This window comes from Oryctolagus cuniculus, chromosome 1 (assembly GCF_964237555.1).
Source record: "Oryctolagus cuniculus chromosome 1, mOryCun1.1, whole genome shotgun sequence".
NCBI lineage: Eukaryota > Metazoa > Chordata > Mammalia > Lagomorpha > Leporidae > Oryctolagus > Oryctolagus cuniculus.
In genome coordinates, this window is record NC_091432.1 from 73,060,446 (window position 1) to 73,069,907 (window position 9,462).

Sequence of the window (9,462 nt, forward strand, 5' to 3'; positions counted from 1 at the left end):
AAAATAGGTGTAGAGGTTTTTGAATTTGTGAGTGCTCCAGGAATTTTCTAGAAAGGAACAAACTTGGAGTTGGCATTGTGGAGCAGTGTGTTAAGCTGTTGCCTGTGACACCATAAGACCATTTCTGGTCCAGCTGCTCCACCTCCAAGCCAGATCCCTGTAATGCACCTGGTAAAGCAATGGAAGATGGCCTAACTACTTTGGCCTCTGCTGCCCACATGTTAGACCTGGATGGAGTTCCAGGATCCTGGCTTTGGCCTGACCCAGTTTCTCTCTCTCTCTTTTCTCTCTCTTTCTCTCTCTCTTCTTTCTGTTTGTAAATATGCCGTTCAAAAAAAAAAAAAAAAGAAAAAAGAAAGAAAAAACAAACTTATCTGTCATACTCCTGTCATTATTTGCCCTTCCTGTCTTGTTCCTAGCTGCCAATGGATTGGGTGTTTATTGATGCAGGAATCATGTTAGAATCCAGAGGACAAAATCATAAGAGAATGCATTAGAAAAAGGGAAAAATCTCAGGACATTCTGACTTGCTGTAATCACGGTACCAGTCAGTACATACTTAGTCTATGAATTCTCATTATGTCAGAAAAATGAGTCTTTCTTCTATTTTTCTATTCTGCAATTTTTATTTTTTATGAACACAGAATAGTTGCATATACAAAAAATCTTCTAAATTTTGTGTAAAACAGGTGCTGCAAAAATCTAAGCATGATTTTCCAAAAAATGGGACAAAATAACTTATCTTTGAATAATATTTTTCATGACAACTCATATTTATAGAATACAACATGATGTTTTCATTCCCGTGTAGATTGTGTCATGATCAAACCAGGGTAATTAGTGTGTGTTTTACCTTAATCTTAATCTTCATCAGAGCTTTAGGTTGAGTATATTCAAATGCTTTCTTCTATTTATTAGATATATATAATGCATTACCATCTACTATAGTCACCCTATTCTGCAACACAAAACCAAAATGTATTCCTCCTATATAATTGTAACACTGTACCTATTAACCAAACCCTTTGCATCCTCCATCCCTGCTATTCTCCCCAGCTTCCAGCTCAAATTTTATCATGAAAACTTGTGTGCAGTTTCCTCAAAATATTGAAAAAAAAGAACTACCAAATGATCCAGCAATCCTACTACAGTATATAAATCCAAAGGAAATGAAATCAGTATGTCAAAGAGACAGCTATACTGTCATGATTATTGCAGCACTACTCACAACAGCCAAGATATGAAATTAACCAAAATGTCCACTAAAGAATGAATGGATAAAGAAATAGTGGTAGGCATGCACTGTGAAATCCTGTTCATCCATCAGAAAGGATGAATTTCTGTTATCTGCAATAACATAGATGGACCTGGAGGATGTTATATTAAATGCAATAAGCCAGATACAAAAGAACAAATAATATATGATTTTATTCTTATGTGGCATGAATCTATCCTTGTTAAACCACTACATGCACAATTTTCAGCTGACTACATTTGTAACATACAATAAGAAATCTTATTTTCAGATTTGTTTTTCTTCCAGAAAGGTGTGTGTGTGTGTGCATGTACTTGTGTTTGTGTTTAGGGGATGTTACACTTCATTAGTCACTTTTACCTTTATTTTAATTTTTATTATGTGTCCACCTCAGTATTTCCATCACACTACACAAATATCTAGCTTGACCTACTATCTTCTTCCCTTCTGCGTGCTGGACAGATTTTTCTTCGTTTACTCATTGTTGGTGGCATTAAATGGTAAGTGTGCCAATAACACTGGGAATTCTGAGAAATGGAGACTGGCGGTCTCTGTGGCCATTTGACAGTGGTGGGGAAGCTGCAATGTAGCTAGTGTCCTGCTGCAGCTCCCCAATTTTCTCTCCAAATTTCTTGTCTTCTCTTTCCCTCAAGCGCAATGTGACTCATCAGACTCATTGACTTCCTTGGTTTATTCTTTTGGGAATTAGGACAACTGTTAAATTCATGCGAGTTTGATGACAAATTTTAATTCTTTTGGACTCACAGATGTTTGAAATGCACCTCCATTTCATGATTTGCTGCTGTGATGCAAATTTTCCACCACTTGGCTGTTCCTCGGGATTATACACCTCGGACACAGCCACAATATGATGGGGAATATTTCAGAAATATTCTTCAGCCAGAAACTGAAAAAATGGATTCACACTGCTTGAATGGTACAAACAGCTCGAATTGGACATTCGAAACCTTATGAGTATAAAGTAAACTGAAAAATAGATCTTTGTAGAAGATCAGATTATTGAATTTGGGGTTCCTATCTTTTATCTGAAAACTAATCATATCCCCCAAATCCATTCAAATCTGTTCAGGGAGTCTCCTTTCTGCCTTATTATATTCAGTCAGTTGCTAGTTCTTCAAACTTCTTAGACCTTTCCTTCATAAAAGACTCTTCTTTTCCTGTTACTGTGTAAATAAGATCATTAGCATCATTTTTGATGAGTCTGTCAGCAAAGCTGTATCTCAGAGAAGGGCTGAAGAGGGTCTTTCAAACAAATCACATCACCGGAGAAATTTGATCCAAAGGTAAACTGGATGATGATAAGATGTTTTACAAGTATTTGGGAAAGCAGAAGCAGTATAAGAGGAGATTCTCAGTGTCTTCAATTAATTGAAGTGAAGTAGCATATAATAAGATAAATTGGGAGATGGATTGGCTACTTGGTGAAAGAATGGATTTGCTTCTTCTTCCTGGGAGATAAGCAGATGACATTAATATTGATAAAAGAAAAGAAAAAAAATTTACAAGTGGAAGGACTAGAACTAAATCATTCAATTAGGGGCTGGTGCTGGGAGGTAGGGGGTAAAGCCACTGCCTATAGTGCTGGTATTCCATATGTGCACTGGATCACGTTCTGGCTGCTCCACTTCTAATCTAGCTCTCTGCTAATGTACCTGAGAAAGCAGCAGAAGATGGTCCAAATCCTTGGGGCCCTGCACCAACCTGGGAGACCTAGAAGAATTTCCTGACTCTTGGTTTTGGATGGGCCCTGCTCCAGCAGTTGCAACCATTTGAGGAGTAAACCAGTGGATAAGGGATCTCTCTGTCTCGATATCTCTCTCTCTATCTCTATCTCTCCCTCCCTTCCTCCCTTCCTCAACCACTCTGTGACCCTGCCTTTCAAATAAATAAATCATCAAAAATTATTCAGTTATATCACAGGATATTTTGATGAGTACCTCTAAAAAGCCATCACAAAATAATATCTCAAGGGCCTGCATTGTGGCACACTGGGTAAGGATACCTCCTGCAACACTGGCATCTCATATGGGTGCTGGTTCATGTCCCAGCTATTCTACTTGCAATCTAGCTCCCAGCTGATGACCCCGGAAAGTAGCAGGAGGATGGCCCAAGTGCTTGGACCTCTGCCACCCACTGTGGGAGACCCAGTGAAACTCCAGGCTCTTGGCTTCAGCCTGTTCTTGCACTGGCCATTTCAACCATCTGATTAGTGAACAAGCAGGTGGAAGATTCTCTCTCTCTCTCTCTCCCTCTAACTGTAACTCGTTCAGATAAGGAAATAAATCTTTTCAAAGAAATAACGTCTTACAAGAACAGGAAACTAAACTTTCTCAGTCAGTATCACTTGTTAACAAAAACAAAGCTGTGAAACTCCAACTTCTTGATTCACCAGGTCTCACCGGCAATGCTCCATTAACTCGGACAGAGAGGAGACCTTAATAACATATGCCAGGCATACCTGCTTTGGTAATTTCTGAGGCCTCTCAGTGGAGGAAAAAACAGAATTTTGAATTTAAAAATAAATCCACTTTTCCACCTGCTCTTCCGTACCCAAAAGGACTCGTTGGTTACATCCTGGTGCTCCGAGCTCCTGGCCCCTGTCCAGCCAGGCCTTGGTCCTCTCCTTGCAGCCACCATCATGATTTTCTGCCAGGACCTCATCAACCTGGATGAGACGTTCTCTAACATCTACAAGGCCCAGAGATCACGCGTGGGCTGTGCTTGAAGGTGGAGGGGAAAAATACTCAGTAGGACAGAGGGTAACACTGATGATCACCGTGTTCATATTGTCGTGAACCATCACCTGCCGGAAACCAGCTTCACAAAGCAAGCCTACAAGAAGCATATCAAAGATTACAGGAAATCAAAGGCAAACTTGAAGAACAAAGATCAGAAAGAGTAAAACCTTTTATGACTGGGCTGCGATCAAGCACACCCTTGCTGATTTCAAAAATCACCAGTTCTCTATTGTTGAAAGCATGAATCCAGAAGGCACCATTGCTCTGCTGGACTACCATAATGATGGCATGACCCCATTTATGATTTTCCTTAAGGATGGTTTACAAATGGAAAAATGACAACATCATTGGAAATTACCTTGGCTCTATTACTGCTCATTATAACTGGCTGCTGCTTGTCATCCACACAACACCAGGAGTAATGGGACTGATGTTATCTTAAGCTCTTCATTTATTTTGACTGTGATGTCCTTGGAGTACAGGCTTTCTTTTTAAAGAAAAAAACATTGTCATATAGGTAGTCTAAAAATAAAATGCATTTAAACTAAAAATAAACAAATAAATCCAAGCATTTATTTTTATCATATTGTCCATGCTATGATATATTTTTAGGGTGCTAAGAATTTTGAAAATATATATTTTGCTCACTTCTAAACAATTCATTTATATACTATAATATAATGTGTTAGTATTCAGTATTCATCAAAGAGTATTTTAGATATCATATTTTTCAAAGGCAGTGGGGATATTTTGCACAAAATCTTTGCAGAATAAAATATTTTAAATGTGCAAGTTTAAAGCTAAGTATCATTACCTAGAGTTAATTAACATTTTATAATTTAATTGAAATATTATATTAAAATTTGATTTAAAAAAACTCTCTAGATCATTTGTTTTTACTAAGAACCCAGAAAAGGCTGGTGCCACGGCTCACTTGGCTAATCCTCTGCCTGCGGCGCCGGCATCCAGGGTTCTAGTCCCAGTTGGGGCGCTGGATTCTGTCTTGGTTGCTCCTCTTCCAGTCCAGCTCTCTGCTGCGGCCCAGGGAAGGTAGTGGAGGATGGCCCAAGTGCTTGGGCCCCTGCACCCACATGGGAGACCAGGCGGAAGGACCAGGCTCCTGGCTTCAGATCAGCACAGCGCCGACTTAGCAGCCATTTGGGTGGGTGAACCAATGGCAGGAAGACCTTTCTCTCTGTTTCTCTCTCTCACTGTCTAACTCTGCCTGTCAGAAAAAAAAAAAAAAAAAAAAAAAAAAACCACAGAAGTCTTATGTAAACCTGGCGTCAACTGTGTATTGGCCTGTGGTTGCCAGGAGTCCTGTTGGAGATGATGAAGCAAATGATACCAGGTTGGGGTGGAAGAGAAAAGGAACTGAATCGTTTTGTTTTGTTTTTGATGTACTGAATTTTTTTAGAATCAGTTTTCAAATTTTTATAGCATCCATCATTACTTCCTTTTACAAGCTTAATTTTGTTTATTTCACCTTTATATGAATTACTTGATTCTTCATAATTTCCCTAGGAATTCTTTGTTAGAGAAAATCACAATTTTCATGTTCTTAAATTCTTATTCATTTAAATAAAATCCATAATGTAGGAAGCTGATGACATAATCTGTTTTAACGTTATGTTCATTTTAATACTATTTCTAGTTATTTTATTTTATTTAAAGATTTATGTATTTATTTGAAAGGCAGAGTTACACAGAGAGAGAAGGGAGGCAGAGAGAGAAATATCTTCCATGTGCTGGTTCACTCCCCGATTGGCTACAATGATCCGAGCCGTGCCGATCCTGAGCCAGGAGCTTCTTCAGAGTCCCCCACACAGGTGCTGGGGCCCAAGGACTTGGGCCATCTTCTACTGCTTTCCCAGGCCATAGCAGAGAGCTGGAATGGAAGTGAAGCAGCCAAGACTCGAATCAGCACCCATATTGGATGCCGGCATTGCAGTCGGCATCTTTACCAGCTATGCCACAGCGACGGCTCCTATATCTAGTTATTTTAGATTTTCGATTTTATTATTTAGATGTTTTGACATAAACCTGATAGGTAAGGACTAGTTTTTTATAATCATAGAATGTGGATGGAATAACTGTCACCTTTTTGAATTCATGGGTATTTTTGAATCAGAAAAGGTAATTTTCGCTCCTAAATCTGACATTTTTGCTCTTTAGTAAAATGATAGCTTCTTTATATAATTTATATATGTTTTAATTAAAGTGTTAATGTTCTGAACAATATTATAAATTTCTGTATGTTTGATATGTTTTATCATATAACCTGTTATCAGTTTTTGTTCTATTTATTAGCTTTTGTTTTGTATGTTCTGATATTACATACTCAATGCACAAAGATTTAATACTATTTGGTTTGCACCATTGAATGCCAATAAAGAATTATAAACTGAGCTTATTCATCTTAGCCAGTGCTCTTTGCCCTAATTCTTCCTTGTTTTCTATGAACACTGCCGTATGCAATTGCTTTCTTCATGCCCATGCATGCTAAACCTTTGCTGTGCTTTATTTGAAATGTTTTTATGTCATTTTCTAGGTGTTTTAAAGTTTGATTATTTTTTAATTCTTCCTAAGAATGTTTCCTTCTGCATCACAAAACATTTTAAAGCTATTTCCTTTATTATCATTTTTATGTTTGTAACTTTGTTTCTTTCACCTTTTATTATTTTCTGTTTTGCTTTTTTTGTAATGATTTGCATTGCCATTGTTTCCTGTCTTTTACCTTGCAGAATATATGTGTTTGTTTTTCATCTTCTAAAGTAATGTGCAAGACAATTAGCCTTTTTAATTCCACTAGTGGCATTATATACTCATCAAATATTTTTGAATAATTTTATAAAACAAAGACTAACAATAAATTTTTAGTTTCCTTACCAATGTATGCTGTCTTTACAAAATTATTCTCTATATACTTCTCCCTCTTGTTCACATTAGTTTTGTAATAACTACTATTTATTAGGGTTTCTATTCAATCTTGTTTACAGCAATTATTTCACTTAGTGCTTTATATTAACATGTTTATTATCTTAATTTTTCAAGCAGAGATATTATCACTGTTCTGCCTAATTTGGTTTCATATTTTACTGGGCTTGAAAATACTTTCAATGTTTTTCCTCATAATGTATATTAGAAATGTATATATTACATTTTCTGACAATGCTCATTCTTTAAAGTACCTCATCAGTTATAGAAGATATTTATATCTAGAACTTTTTGAAATCACATTTTTATTCCAGTCACCAGAAATTGCCCCATTATTATTATTTTATGACTGATATTGTGTAGAAGTTGCAACTTTATTTACTTCCATGTATATATGTGTGTGTGTGTGTGTGTGTATATATATTCTGTATGTGTTTCTCTGAAATGTCTTTTATTTATTATTAAAAAATTATCAAGACATGTCTAAAGTTATTCCTTTTACTTAAAAACGATCAGTCCTTTTGACGTTAGATAAGTCTTCTTCACCTTAGCATTGTTTTCATCTATATATTATATACCAATGATAAATTCACTTCTGATCCATTTCTTCTATTTAGTGTTATTAAGTGAATTTTGTAATCAGAGTCTTTGCCTATAATTTAGATACAATAAGATGAGTCCAGTTTAATCATGTGACTCATGAGATTTGGCCACTGAATGTACCTGTAATTCTGTCTCAACTATAATCCTAGTAGAGAACAACAGTACATCCTTTAGCTGCCACTGGGCTTCTGCCAGACCTCTTTCATATGAACTTCTTAGTTGCCATGGTTAATGGTTTTTTTCTAAACATTTGTTTTCTTTGTGCTTTAAATATTTTGAAAAGGCAGCTTTTCTCTCTTTTCTTAGTATATGGCTCTTTTATCATGTGTTATAGAAATATTTTGAATTTTTATTAATATAAACAGAACAGTTTTTAGGTATTTCATAGACACAATTCTAAGAAGATAATCATACTTCCATCTTGGTCCCTCCCACAGTGCTCCCTCTATCCTTCCCTTCTTTTTTCCTTTAACTTTTGCATCAACATAATTTCAATTTACTTTATAACACTACTAACTATAATATTCAAAAAGTCAAAAATAGAAAGATCACAGGAGTATATATAAGGGCCATAAACAATAATCGACTCATAAGATGTCAGTTTCATTCTTATATTCTTTGTATTCTACATTTTAATGCCTGCTTCCCTCACTAATTTATTCTTTTGTTTCTTTTCTATCACCCAACAACAGCAGATGCATCTTGACATTATTTGTACCATTGGACAGGATGCTATAGTATTCCTCATTTAGCTTTGTTTGCAACTTGACTACAGTAGACTCAGTTAAATAATTGGTATTCTTGAGCTAGCATTGTGGTCCAGTAGGAAAAACTCCTACTTAGAACACCCACAGCCCAAATCAGAATCTCAGTAGAAACACTAGCTGCTATGCTTCTGATCCAGATCCCAGGCAATATGCCTGGGAAGGCAGCACATTATAGATCAAGCACTCGGATGCCTGCTGTCCTTGTGGGAGATCTAGATGAAGAGCCTGGCTCCTGTTTCAGCTTAGCCCAGTCATGGATATTGCAGGCATTTGGTGAGTGAGTCACCAGATGGAAGATTTCTCTCTCTCTCTTTCCCTGTCAATCTGCCCTGCAAACAAATAAATAAATTATTGAAAAGATTTAGCATTCTACTCGTGCAATTTTCTTGCCACAAGATAAAACTCCACTGTCCTAAGAATGAATATTTTAAATGGGAAGTAACATGGAAAATCCAGAAAGTATTGATTATAAATTATGCTTTAAAAATTCACATTCAGAAATTACTACACAGACCTGTATGCTCACAAATTGGGAAAACTAGAAGAAATGGATAATTCATAGAAACATACAATCTATCCAAATTGAGTCATGAAAATATAGAAAACCAAGAAAATATTAAAAACCAAGAACCAAGAAAGATACTGAATCTGTAATGAAGACCCTCCCAACAAATAAAAGCTGAGGACCACATGACTTCACTGCTGAATTCTGCCAGACATTTAAAAAAGAACTAATTTCAATTTTTCTCAAGCAATGCAAAAAAAAAAAAAAATGAAAGGGAAGGAATCCTCACAAACTCCTTCTATGAAGCTGGCACTATCTTAATATTAAATATGAAAAAGATGCAACAGAGAGAGAACTATAGAACAATATTCCTGATGAGCACAGATGCAAAAAACCTCAATAAAATATTAGTTCATGAAATCCAACACTTCAGAAAGATCATTTACATGGATTGTGGGGAGCAACTCGGACTACACTAAGTTACTGGAATTAAGACTTATTCTATGCATCTGCTCTCCCACAATATGGCACTGGGTGAGGAGAAAACAGCTTCTACGCAGCTGCCTCTTGCCAATTTGAGTGATGACCTCCAGGAGCTGATCCTGCTCCTGATTGGAGGAGAGCAGCGTACTCGGC

The 9,462-nt window shown here is 36.5% G+C and overlaps 1 pseudogene; it reads left to right on the forward strand.

Annotated features, from left to right (window-relative positions):
* Positions 1-3,914: 3,914 nt before the first annotated feature.
* On the forward strand, positions 3,915-4,353 carry LOC127484876 (translationally-controlled tumor protein pseudogene; annotated as a pseudogene).
* The last annotated feature ends 5,109 nt before the right edge of the window (positions 4,354-9,462 follow it).